The sequence below is a fragment of the Triticum dicoccoides genome, chromosome 7B (assembly GCF_002162155.2).
Source record: "Triticum dicoccoides isolate Atlit2015 ecotype Zavitan chromosome 7B, WEW_v2.0, whole genome shotgun sequence".
Taxonomy (NCBI): Eukaryota; Viridiplantae; Streptophyta; class Magnoliopsida; order Poales; family Poaceae; genus Triticum; species Triticum dicoccoides.
This window is the reverse complement of record NC_041393.1, coordinates 665,929,109-665,943,037: the sequence shown is the minus strand read 5'-3', so window position 1 is coordinate 665,943,037 and position 13,929 is coordinate 665,929,109. Positions and strand designations below refer to the sequence as shown.

The window sequence follows — 13,929 nt, the reverse complement described above, 5'->3', positions numbered from 1 at the left end:
ATGCTTGTGATGCTTGCGATGAGGCTGTGATGCTAGTGATGATGCTTGCGATGAGGCTGTGATGCTAGTGATGATGCTTGCGATGAGGCTGTGATGCTAGTGATGATGCTTGTGATATTTGTAATAATCCATATTTGAGTATGTTGGAGTATGTTGTTTATGTGGAATATGTTGGAGTATGTCTAACTCCACTTGTATGTGTAACTCCATTTAAATTTTACTCCACGTATTTTTACTCCATATATTTTTACTCCATGTACTCCATATATTTTTACTCCATACTCCATTTGTATGTGTATATTTCTACTACTCCATTTGTATGATCACTCTCTGATACTCCATAATCCATAATATTCCATTTGTATGATCATTTGATTTTTGAGTAGGAGAGTAGTAAGAGAGGAGAGGAGTGAATTTAGAGAAGAGAAGAGAAGAGTATTTAGAGAAGAGAAGTGTAGTACTCCAGTAAAGAAGAGAATTTAGAGAAGAGATGAGGAGTATGTGTAATAATCCATAATTACACATAATTTAGAGAAGATAAGAGAAGAGAGCAAAAAGATGGAGGGCACAAGACAAACTACTGAAAAGAGAACAGAAAGAGAAAGAGAAGAGAAGAGAAGAGAAGAGAAGAGAAGAGAGCGAGAGTAGAGAAGAGAAGAGAATTCTTTGCACTCCAAGAACTACTCCTACTCCTAACAGAAAAAATTAAGTTAATTAAGTTAATTAACAGGAGGTGCAGAGTAGTTCTAAGAAGTGAGGAACAATAAAATTACTGAAGCCTTGCTAAACAGCAAATCCTATACTCCAGCACATAAAAGTTCATAGAGAGCAAGCAATTGGCTTTCTTCCAATTAGCTTGATACTCCACAGATTAGGTTGCAGCAAAAATGCACTACAGAGCAAACAATTACTCCAAACAAGCACTATTGATCAGCATCCTACTCCTGAAAACAAGCACTACTTGCACTTACAAATTCGGTGTGAATTACTGTACAGTAACACTGATCATGGGAGTACAAAAAGTTTCAGTTAATTTAAATTAACTGAAAAGGTGTAATTTATTTTCAATTACTGGACAGTGCTATTGAGAGTTTATTTACTGTCATTATTTAAGTTGCCAGACAAACTATATGTGCATCCAAAAGAATTCGGCTATGAGTATCCGCTTACTAAGATTCGGTGCATCCTTTTCCTGAAGTTCAGCCAATATGTTTATTGATGGTTGAGCATCCAAAAAAGTTGATATTCTAGCAGAAAAGGATGCTCATTGCACAAAGAGTTCTTTTCCTGAATGCTCACCTGCAGCAGCAACATTGCACAAAGAGGCGAATTCAGTCAAGTGCAGAGACGAGTCAGAGGCAAATTCAGTCAACATTTGCACAAAGAACTGTTGTCTCATGTAACTACAGAGGCCAGGGCGTCCTCGTCGCCCACCAGGACCAGCCTGTACCTTTATTTGCACGGGAGTGGTTGTCGTCCGCCTCGATGAAGCCGCAGCCCAGCGCCTCGAGTAGTGAACTGCCAAGAGTAATTCAGTTAACAAGCAAGAGTAGTGCTACAACAAGGATTTAGTTAATTTTTACTCCTACACTAAATCTGGAATACTCCTACACTAAAGTACTCCTAATTAACTGAAGATCTTAAGCCTTTTAAACTACAGCAGCAGCAGTATACAGATAATCATAACTCTAAATCACAGTTAAATAATGTATGTGTATTTTGTTCTCCATTTTGTGAGGCTTGATCATTTTTACTCCATATACTCCATTTAAATGAAAGAGAAGAGAAGAGAAGAGAAAGAGAAGAAGAGACAAGAAGAGAAAGTGGAGTACAGAGAGCAGAATTCAAAATATGTCGCTTCTTCACCTTCAGCTAGCTAGCTTACCCAAACAAAATTCAGAATCACTTCGAGCAGAGCCAAAAGCCCATATGTGTTCATCAAATCACTGTACAGACACGAGGAAAAAGGTGCAGAAACACTGAACCACAGAGCCAGCAAACAAAAATAACAGGGCATACAGGCAAAACCAAAAAATCCAGATGATAACTGAAACATCACCAAGATTTGCAGCCTTGGAAACATCACCAAGATCGCCCGTGAAACAAGATGACGAAAACAGGACAGTAACCTGAAGATAATCACAAAGGCGACTACCATTGCATCTTTCCTGTTTGTGTTTTACCTCCATGTGGAGGCAGTCGTGATCAATCAGACCATTTCATCTTCGTCCTGGATGGACAGACCAATCGATTAACTGAAACCCCGGCGGATGAGCAACTACCTAGACCCAATTTCAGTGCAGCTCATGCTTCTGATTTCTTATTTCTTTGGGGATTACTCCACCATTGCATGGCACTTCTGAATTCTTAACTCGAAATCGGAAGAAGTGGCGGCACCAACGAATCACTAGTCAATCGAAGTATTAACAGAATAACAGAGCAGGGAAGAGGAAGGGGGTGGGTGGGGGTCGGACCCGTGAAGATGACGAGGTCGGGGTCCTCGGCGCGGATGACGCGGTATAGGAAGGCGGTGATGTTGAGGTCGGAGCAGCCGGCGACCTGCTCGGGCATCACGTCCTCGCACGCGGTGCTCCGCCCGTCCGCGTAGTGCATGTCCGCCACCTGCAGCACCTTGAACGTGCCGCCCTCCCGCCGGAACGCAGCCCGCCGCCGCCAACCCTGAGGAAGCGGCGGATGACGCCAGCGGTCGGGCCCTTCTCCTCTGCAGCGAGTCGGAGATCCCCGCCACCCTGAGGAAGGTGGAGCAGCCGCGCTTCAGATCCAGCCGCCGTCTCGCCGAGCTCCCCCTCCCGCACCACGATCTCCACCTTGGCCTCCTCCTCCCGCTGCTCCAGCACGGATCGAGTACCGCCACGGATCGAGCACCGCCACCACGAATCGAGCACCCCAACTGGTAAAAATGTCACCTTTCACTGACGAGAGGGAGGCGGGCTGCTAGGGTTATGGGTGGTGAGGTGCAAGACTGCGGTGAGGAAGACACCGACGAGAGGGAGAGGGTGGCGACTGGCCGGCGAGCGACTGGCCGACGAGAGGGCGAGCGGTCGGGGTCGGAGACAGCGAGAGCTGTCGGGGAGAGAGAGCGAGTGGTTAGGGAGAGAGTGAGAGCTGCAAGCGGTCGGGGAGAGAGCGAGCGGGAGGGCAAAATGGGAAAGTGAAGAAAAATCGCAACGTGACGATCGGTACACTAGTTTTCCCCAACGACAACTATTTCGGAACAGAGGGAGTATTAATTATAGGCGGGGGCGTAACCTACTTGCCGTTGAATCTGAGTGGATGGCTGAGATCAATTATAAGGGCCGATCGATCCGTGGGATGTGGTAGTTGACCAATCAACAAGCAATCAACTCCTGCCCACGCCCAACTCCCATCTAGGGTTTCCTTGCCTCTCGCCGGCGCCGCCGGTCCGCCTTATCTTCTATGGTCCTCGGATCATGGAGGCACGGTGGATCCCGGCCCTTGCCGGCGGGAGGGCTCCGTTTTTAGATGTTTTTCTGAGTTTTGTTAGGGTTTGTGCCATGCTCAAGAAGATGAGGCGGTGGCGGCTTCTTGAAGATGGAATAAGGTCCTCCCCGCCTAGCCCCCGTCCCGGTGATGTTTCAAGCATCGTCGGAAGGCGTGTGGAGGTTTGTCTCCGGCGGATCTCATGGGATCCGGTCGGCGTTTGTCTTCGGTGGATCCGACTGGATCCGGTCTTCGCTCGTCTACGTCTGTGTGTCTGCAGGTTGGATCCTTCCGGTCTATGCTTCTCTTCATCGGCGGCGGTGGCTGTTCTGGTGCGCTGGTCCCATGGGGCCTTAGCACGACGACTTCCCGACTGTCTACTACAACAATGTTTGCCCGGCTCCGACGAGGGAGGGGCGATGACGGCGGCGCGCCTTCGGCTCGCTCCAGAGATTGTAGTCGTCGCTAGGTGGTCTACAGACCTGGATGTAATTTTTACTTCTAGTATTTTTTGTACTACCTTGACAGTTGATGAATAGATCGGAAGTTTTCACGCAAAAAAAAAACAAGCAATCAAGTGATCAGCGGAACGCCAAATGGAAGTAACTACGCGAAGAGTAATCAAAGAGTGGGAGCGAGATGTTAATCTTGATGATGGGCGGCTGTAGAAGCGAGTGGATCCGAAAGCGATCCGTGGGAGGTGCCCCAAGACCAATCAAAGTCAAGCAAGCAGCTCAAGCAGCAAAAAGAGATGATATTTACAAAAAAAAAAGAAGAGAAAATGGAAGAGAAACCGCCGGCCAAGCCAACGCACGAAATCCAAATCCCTAGCCCGCCGCCGCCGCATCCACCTCCGCCTCCACCGGAATCAATCAAGCGCCGCCGCCTGCAGCCCCTATCTCCCGGCCCATATCCTCCACCCATCGTGTGCCCCATCCCGCGCCACCATCGACGGTGATGTCGTCTCCTCACGCCGATACACCTCCTCCCTGCCTCCCACGCCCCCTGCGCCTCCGCCTCCGCCTCCACCTTCAAGCGCCGCCGGCGGCCTCCCTCACAACCGCCGCCCCCACTCTCTCCGACCTAGGTTGCAGATCGAGCACGCCATGGCCGCCACACTCGCCAAGCTTCTTCGACCTGAAGCCGGGATAGCCGGGTTGCCTCTCGCCCGACGACGCGGTTCCTCTCCGCAGATGTGTTCGTCGCAGCAGGAGGAGAAGGGCCACTGGGACGTCTTCATGCCCCCCACGACCTCCTCTCCGGGTCTCCAGTCCTGCTGACGGGTTCGTCGGAGGAGGAGAAGAAGGACACCAAGATCAGCCACACCACCAAGCACTCAAGCACAGGTACATCAAATCTGTCATCCCCGTCAAATCCTGGGAGTGGAGTGGAGCGGGAGGTGTTGTTTGGTCACTCGTTCAAAATTAGGCAGGCATGCTGCGTCAACTCCAGATTGAATCCCCTGCGATTTTGTTAAACGACAATTCAGAGATTAATCCATACTCCCTCCGTTCCATAATGTAGTGCCTATAGATTTTTGCAAAAGTCAAACATTACAAACTTTGACCATATCTATAAAGAAAAGTAGGTACATCTAGAATACCAAATGGACATCACTGGATACATCGCGAGTTATATTTTCAGAATGTATATGTTTGATATTGTAGATGTAGATAGTTTTCTCTATACACTTGGTCAAAGTTGGCAAAGTTTGACTTTCATAAATATCTATAGACACTACATTATGGAATGGAGGGAGTACTTACTTACGATTGTAATAAAGAGTACCAGATCAATACATCTGCGTGTCTGCGTGACACCGATCTGAGCAAAGACTGGCTAGAAGTGCTCCTATACGTACGTACTACTAGTAAACATCTACGTCCAGGAGCATCGATCAGGCAGGGGCCTAGCTCTGTACGTGTCTGTTCGAGAAATCGAGCCAACTTTTTGTCGCCGTTATCGTGGAAAAATACTCGCTGTCGTGGCAGGGCCAACACCATTGTGATCCTATCTTGGGACAAATTAGGTAGCCTTACGTTGGCCCTCCAATGTAGGAACAGTAGGCGCGCCAAGTGTATAACAGTTTAACATTGTTAAGTTTGGCAAGGAGTGTTTGCATCGATGGAAAATTAGGTGTTCCTGCCCAGCGTGCAGTACGCGTGCATATCCTTTGCACCGACCAGAAGATCCTTCACATCAACCGCTACGTTCATCTCTCTTATAATGGTGGGGTGATATGTGCACAGCTCACTGTATGTATGTAGTACACAAAAGGCAAAACTTTACATTGGGTGTTCAGTTGTCATTTGAACTAATTTATGCCCTTTGAAGCGTTGTGAATTCGGGTCTGCTCAACATGTACCACTAGCTGTTACACATTCTTGGAATTGGCAGGATATAACCTGCTGCTTCCACCATGATCGGTTAGTAATTTTTTAGTGGAAAAGAAACCATGCATGATCTGTCAATTTAGCTATTCAATCTTGACGATTGGCCTTGGTGTTTTCCCCGCTCTGATTATCCGACTTAATTCTTCCTCGATGTGAACGAGATGCCATCTTAGGGAATATGAAGTGAGATATGGCAAGTTTATAGTTTTAAAAGGACGAGCCCATCTCCATTTTATTATCCAACCATTACAGTGCAATAGTCTTCATCGGTGTGGTTCCCCCTTTGATTATCTGACTTAATTATTTGTGCATACCAACATATGCTTTCTTAGGTAGCAGCTGCCATAAGTCATTAAGAAAAGCATAAAGATGGGGATTTGCTGCTTCTAGCTCCACTTGATCACAATAGATGTAATTAATCACACATAACGAATTTATGTTTCGAGAATAGTTATTTACTGTTCGGCATAGTTCGAGGATGTTGATTGTTGACCTTAAATCCAAGAAAAATATTATGAGAAGACTGAAGACCTCAAATTTTGTAGTACCAGTATTGCATTTGGTCTTTTTTTGTTTTGCAATTTTTGCTATCAGTAGGAGATAAAGGATAGCTCGGCTCATAGTAAAAAATTGCTCAAGTTACGATGCTCTATTGTTGGCTTATAAGCTGCTATGATTTATACTTGAAAATTACACTACATGTCATTTCAACATAAACAAAATGAGACTAAAGCACTTACTATTTAGTATTGATGAAGTTATTGTGATTAATTTTGCATGGCTTACTGCAGTCTGCACTAGATATTTAAATAGGGTTCATTTTGACTATAACTACTACTTGTTACATTTGTTTATTTTGATTAGAGCAACTTGCTAGATCTGGTTGGCTTTTCATTTACTTAATACTCCCTCCGTTCCTAAATATAAATCTTTTAAGAGATTCCACTGTAGAATACATACGGAGCAAAATGAGTGAACTTATACCTTTAAAGACGTCTATATACATCCGAATGTGGTGTCTATAGTGGAATCTCTAAAAAGACTTAAATTTAGGAACGGGGGGCGTAGATATCTATGTTCTCAAGCTTCTTGTACTAAAGAGATTGATCTTTTATGTTGTTTGAATCAAAACAGGTTTTTTTACTGCAGATCCAGCACGTCTCCCACCCTCTCCAACCTAGGCTGTAGATTCAGCACGCCATCGCCGCCACGCTCGCCAGCCCCCTGGCCGTCAAGGGCTTCTTCCACCTTAAGCGTGCGCAGGGAGAGCAAGGTTGTCTGCTCACCCTACAACGTGGTTCCGCTCCGCGGATGGGTTCGTCGCAGAACCACCGGGACCTTCCTAGCCCCACGACCTCCTCTCATGCCGGCCTGCTGATGGGTTCATCGTCAGAGGAGAAGAATGACCGCCGGGAGGTTCTTCTCTTCATCAACACCAAGAGCGAGCAACCACGAACCAGCACTCAAGCTCAGGTACCCACCCTCTTCATCCGCACCAAATCTATAATCATCTTGTTTGTTACCCACCCTGGGAGTGGAGTGGGTGGTGCTGTTTGTTCGAAATTAGGATGACCTTCATTGGTTCAGTTATGTGCTTTGTGAGTGTTGATGCTTATTGTTTTGATGGGTGAGCATATTTTGTGATAATAATATGTTTCAAGCTTCAGAGTTGAGAAGTTGCTATGCTAAATAAGTTCATGTAATTGTGTAGATGGATGTGGAACATGTGAGAGAGCTTCAAGATCGCCTTGCTAAGATGTGCATCCTTCCGTTACGTAATGAAATGAAAGAAAGCAAAGCGTGTGAAGAAGATCAAATCCAGGACATATCACCGGTTGTTCAAGATGGACAAACTGAAGGCATCCTCAGCAGGCTTGGAGGCAGATCCTGAAGCTGCAAAAGAGTCTGCTATGAAACTAGAATTTATGATCGTAGAGGTAGTTTTTAGTTTATTTTGACAATTTTTCTCTTGTATATATCTCCCTGATAAGTAATAAATTCGCTAATCTATTTGTAATATGTTCGTCGCAGGAGGCGAAGGACCACCGGGACGTCAGCACCCCCTTCATCGGAGGACCTCTCCCGGCGGCCTGCTACTCTGCTGATGGGTTCCTCGTTGGAGGAGAAGGACCACCAGGATGTCTGCGCTCCCATCACCGCGACCTCCTCGCCTGGCGGCCTGCTCATGTGTTCATCGTCTGAGGAGAAGAAGGATCTCCTTTTCTTTTCATCAACACCAAGAGCGAGCAAGCACAACCCCGGGAGCACCCAGTCAAAGGGTACCCACCCTCTTCATCCCAAAATCATTAATCATCTTGTTTGTTACCCACCCTGGGAATGGAGTGGGAGGTGTTGTTTGTTCATACTCCCTCCGTTCCTAAATATAAGTCTTTCTAAAGATTTCAACTAGTGACCACATACGGAGTAAAATGAGTGAATCTACACTCTAAAATACGTCTATATACATCTGTATGTGGTAGTTCATTTGAAATATCTAAAAAGACTTACATTTAGGAACGGAGGGAGTACATATCATTCATTTGAAATTAGGTAGGCATGTTGTGTCAATTCCAGTTTTGATTCCCGGCGAATTTGTTGAAGCACCATGTGATCTATGACACTGTTGATTTAGCTATTCAATTTCAAATGTGACGTTCTGCCTTGGTGTTTCCCCCTCTGATTATCCGACTCAATTCCTTTTCAATGTGAACGAGATGCCATCTTGGGGATATGGCGTGAGATATGGCAATAGTCTCCGTCGGTGTGGTTTCCCTTTTGATTATCTGACTTGATTGTTTGAGCATGTCAACATACGATTTCTTACGTAGCAGCTGCTGTAAGTCATTAAGAAAAACATAAAGATGGGGATTTGCTGCTTATAGCGCCACTTGATCACAGTGGATCTAATTATTTGCGCATAATAAATTTATGTTTTGACAAGAGTTATTTAATGTTCTGTGTGGTTCGGGGGTATCATGAAAAGATCATGACAAGATTGAAGACCTCAAATTATGTAGTACCAGTACTGCACCTTCCTTGCAGTTTTAGCTATCACTAGGAGATAAAGGATAGCTTGGCTCATGGTAAAAGAATTGCTGAGGTTACAATGCTCTTATGTTGGCTCATAAGCTGCTACAGTTCATACTTGAAAAATCATATTACATGTCATTGCAACATAAACAAAATGAGACAAACACTTACTCCCTCCGTCCCATAGTGCATGACGTTTTTTGACACTAGTGTAGTATCAAAAAGGGTCTTACATTATGGGACGGAGGGAGTACTATTTAGTGTTGATGAACTCATTGTGATTACTTTTGTATGGCTTACTGCAGTCTGCACTAGATATATAAATATGGTTCATTTTGATTAGATCTACTACTTCTTATGTTGTTTATTTTGATTGGAGCACTTTGGTTGATCTGTCTGGCTTTTCTTTTGCTTAATAGAAGTCTATTTTTTCTCAGGCTTCTTGTGCTAAAGAGATTGATCCTTTATGCTGTATAAATCAAAAAAGTTACTTTTTACTGCAGATCCAGCAGGTCTCCCACCCTCTCTGACCTAGGCTGTAGATCCAGCACGCCATTACCGCCACGCTCGCCAGCCCCCTGGTCGTCAAGGGCTTCTTCCACCTGAAGCTCGCGCTGGGAGAGCAAGGTTGCCTGCTAGCCTGACAACGCGGTTCCGCTCTGCTGATGGGTTCGTCGCAGGGCCACCGGGACCTTCATAGCCCCCACGACCTCCTCTCCCGGCGGCCTGCTGATGGGTTCATTGTCGGAGGAGAAGAAGGACCGCTGGGAGGTTCTTCTCTTCAGCAACACCAAGAGCGAGCAACCATGACCCAGCACTCAAGCACAGGTACTTCATCTTCACCCCCACCAAATTTATCATCTTGTTACCCACACTGGGAGTCGAGTGGGAGGTGCTCTTTGTTCATTGCGCATACATATCATTCATTCGAAATTAGGATGACCTACATTAGGTTAGTCATGTGCCTTGTGAGTGTTGATGCTTATTGTTTTGCTGGCTGAGCATATTTAGTGATAATAATATGCAAGTTTCAAGCTTCAGAGGTGAGGTTGCTATGCTAAATAAGTTCATGTGATTGTGTAGATGGATGTGGAAAATGCGAGAGAGTGTCAAGATCGTCTTGCTAAAATGTGCAGCCTTCTGTTTTGTCATGAAATGAAAGAAAGCAAAGCGTGTGAAGAACATCAAATCCAGGACATATCACAGGTTGTTCAAGACAGACAAACTGAAGGCATCCTTAGCAGACTTGGAGGCAGATCCAGAAGCTTCAAAAGATTCCACTATGAAACTAGAATCTAAGCGCGCAGAGGTAGTTTTTAATTTATTTTGACAATTTTTATATTGTATATCTCCCTGATAAGTAATAAGTTTGCAAATCTATCATTCAGGAAAGGATGACGCTGAAGCACAAGAGTAATTTGAAATGGGTAAGCGGATCGTTAAGCATGGCTTGTCTGTTCAAGATGAAGGCGCTCGAGATGTCATTACAGCGCAACTCCAGCAGGATGCTCTTCTTACTCGAAAAGTGAATTCCATACAAGATGATTCTAGTAGTAGTAAGAGAAGGACGATGACGACGACGATGATGTTCCTGAAAGCAAATTAGAAGCAAAGCTTCTGTACAGAGGGAAAGAGAAGATCCTTAAAGTGATTGAAGAAGATAATGAGATCCCAAAGTCTGGAGTTTTTTCATTTCCTTTCATGGTGCGCTTTTAGTTTTACATCACGTGGTTCTGTTTGTGCATTTGGTTACTAAATGTAATTTTGCTTGCGCGGTTGCATGACTAAAAGCATCATATTTTTTTTCTTATATACAGGAGCATACTGTGAAAAAGCTTGTGGATGCAACGTATGGGGAAGCATGGCTAGATTATGAAGAATTGGTGGAATCCTCGAGGAAATTTGAGGATGCCAACACTGAGGAGAATGTAGATCAATGAAGGTGACTCACAAAAGATGTTTCTTTGTCTTGTCATGTGTAGTAGCATGATGCTGAGATGAAGTGGAAATGAGATATGCTATTTTAGGTAGCATCAGATGCAAATTTGCTTGTAAATTATTTTTTCAGGTCTCATGCAATTTAGATAATCGAAAAGCACATGAGCTGCTTGCTCAACTAGTGCTACAGTGATGTGACTGAATGATGTAGGATGTAATAATGGTTTTAACACGTTGTCTTTTTGGAACTCAATGGCCTGTTATTTTGGTCTAAGGGTGTAGTGATTTCGCACTTCTCTGTTAGTTCAGTTTAGTTGCTGTGAGATTCTATGACCTTTTACTTATCTGGGTAAACAATTGATATTCACACTGTATTATTGCTTGCCTGCAGTTTCGACAACTTGCCTGTTATCACCTGTGCATCTTCTCCGGCCTCCTGATACAGCCAGAGTCACCGAGGTGCCCCGACGAAGGACAAAGTACCTACGACAGAGTCATCGCCGGCTTAGGTGCATGTTCCCCTCTCTGTGTGGATTCTGTTTTAACTTTGCCTACTATGTGTTCAGGGTTTAGGGTCCAAGCATGCTACGGGGATGCTTTTGTGCTTTGTTTATTACTCAACTGTTTCATTCAAATATGGGACCTATAAGCTATCCTTTTATTGATGTTTGCTTACAAATCCTGGAGCTATTCTTGATCTATTCAGAGACATTGTTAGAAATTTATTACCAATGATCACCTTATTTGGTTGCAGTAGTTCATTTTTGCCGTTAGTCGTGTTAGTATACTGAGCTGAGAACGTTTGTTAATTTTTTATGGCCTGTGATGTTGCAGCTCTGGCCGCCCTTGTGGTAGGGGGTTACTTCTCCTAGTGCAGTAATACCAACTTGGGAGTGTGTCGTGTCTGCGACTACCTTATCTGCAGCCCCTGCTAATCAATGGGGCAGACAAAGTAAGCTGAGAAGCTTTGGAGTACAAGCAGCACGGAACCGCCATGGCGTTGTTGCCGGGCGTGCATTCAGGGACCATGGTGAAGAGACGGTGTTTTCTGGCATTAGTTTGGTTCAGGAAGCAGCTTTGCTTATGACGGCGCTCATTCCTGCACGGTGTCTCTGGTGGTCGCTTTTTCTTCCACTCCGGCATAGGCAAGCCACTTCAGTTCCTCTCCCCTGCTTTCTCTTATGCTCTGTGTGCCCATGGCCACTGAGCCATGGTAGGTGTCCGGCATGGGTTTAGTTCTGCGACCATAGAAGTTTCACACTTCACACGCTGATTAATGCGATGGTTCGAATTGGGTTAATACCAAGTATTTTCCACTTGATGCCTGAAGCATTAACCAGTTACCAACTGGACAAACCACTAATCAATTACCAACTGAAGAGAGTGATTTTTTAGAAAGAAAAACAATTTATATGCCAAACTTAATGAACATTTATAGAACTCAACCAATGACACTATTTGGTCAAGCATATCTGCTAGTGTCATTATTTGATAATTTTCCCGCGGTTCTTTATGAATGATGCTTGCTTTTTAGGACATCACTATAGAGGTGTAATTTTTTGGATGAAAAAAGTGATATTAGGATCTCCTATTTAACCTTTGTGCATTTCTCTGATACATTACTTTTATCAGTCTTTGGTGTTATGGCCTATGTTGTCTCAACATAGCCGGTCCCAAGCCCGGGTAAAGGAGGAGGGTTGTGATAGGCTTGGCGAGCCAACGTAAAAACTCAGCCACTCTTATGGAGATGAAACCCAAAAGATTTTCGTTGGGGCGTAACCCTCTCAGCGACGCGCCACATCGGAACCCGGGTGTGGTGGAAAATGGGCAAGGGCCGGGCCGTCACCCCCCAAGTGGCGCGCCGTATCTTGATCCGGATACGGTGGCAAGTGAGCGAGGATCGGGTCGTCGCATCCTTAGTGGCGCGCTACATCGGCGCCCGGATGTAGTGGAAAATGAGCAAGGGTCTTCGCATTTGACTCGACGAGTGCGAAGGGTAAGGAAGCTAGCCGAGCCTAGGAGGATTCGCTTAGGTAGCTGGAACGTAGGGTCTCTGACAGGGAAGCTTCGGGAGCTAGTTGATGCAGTAGTGAGGAGAGGTGTTGATATCCTTTGCGTCCAAGAAACCAAATGGAGAGGACAGAAGGCGAAGGAGGTGGAGGATACCGGCTTCAAGCTGTGGTACACGGGGACGGCTGCAAACAGAAATGGCGTAGGCATCTTGATCAACAAGAGCCTCAAGTATGGAGTGGTAGACGTCAGGAGACGTGGGGACTGGATTATCCTGGTCAAGCTGGTAGCTGAGGACTTGGTTCTCAATGTTATCAGCGCATATGCCCCGCAAGTAGGCCACAATGAGAACACCAAGAGGGAGTTCTGGGAAGGCTTGGAAGACATGGTTAGGAGTGTACCGATTGGTGAGAAGCTCTTCATAGGAGGAGACCTCAATGGCCACGTGGGTACATCTAACACAGGTTTTGAAGGGGCGCATGGGGGCTTTGGCTATGGCATCAGGAATCAAGAAGGAGAAGATGTCTTAAGCTTTGCTCTAGCCTACAACATGATTGTAGCTAACACCCTATTTAGAAAGAGAGAATCACATCTGGTGACTTTTAGTAGTGGCCAACACTCTAGCCAGATTGATTTCATCCTCTCGAGAAGAGAAGATAGGCGTGCGTGCCTAGACTGTAAGGTGATACCTGGGGAGAGTGTTGTACCCCAGCATAAGCTGGTGGTTGCTGACTTCCGCTTTCAGATTCGTGTCCAGCGGGATAAGCGTGCCAAGGTCGCTAGAACGAAGTGGTGGAAGCTCAAGGGGGAGGTAGCTCAGGTGTTCAAGGAGAGGGTATTTAAGGAGGGCCCTTGGGAGGAAGGAGGGGATGCGGACAATGTGTGGATGAAGATGGCGACTTGCATTCGTAAGGTGGCCTCGGAGGAGTTTGGAGTGTCCAGGGGAAGGAGAAGCGAAGATAAGGATACCTGGTGGTGGAATGATGATGTCCAGAAGGCGCTTAAAGAGAAGAAAGATTGCTTCAGACGCCTATACCTAGATAGGAGTGCAGACAACATAGAGAAGTACAAGATGGCGAAGAAGGCCGCAAAGCGA

The 13,929-nt window shown here is 45.6% G+C and overlaps 1 long non-coding RNA gene across 1 annotated transcript; it reads left to right on the top strand.

Annotated features, from left to right (window-relative positions):
* The first annotated feature begins 4,303 nt into the window (after positions 1-4,303).
* Positions 4,304-11,954, top strand: LOC119340789. The gene is made up of 10 exons (XR_005164682.1): positions 4,304-4,808; positions 6,990-7,328; positions 7,567-7,792; positions 7,887-8,134; positions 9,389-9,713; positions 9,969-10,194; positions 10,274-10,589; positions 10,703-10,827; positions 11,215-11,332; positions 11,658-11,954. It is a non-coding gene; the product is annotated as an uncharacterized LOC119340789 (long non-coding RNA).
* Positions 11,955-13,929: the final 1,975 nt, after the last annotated feature.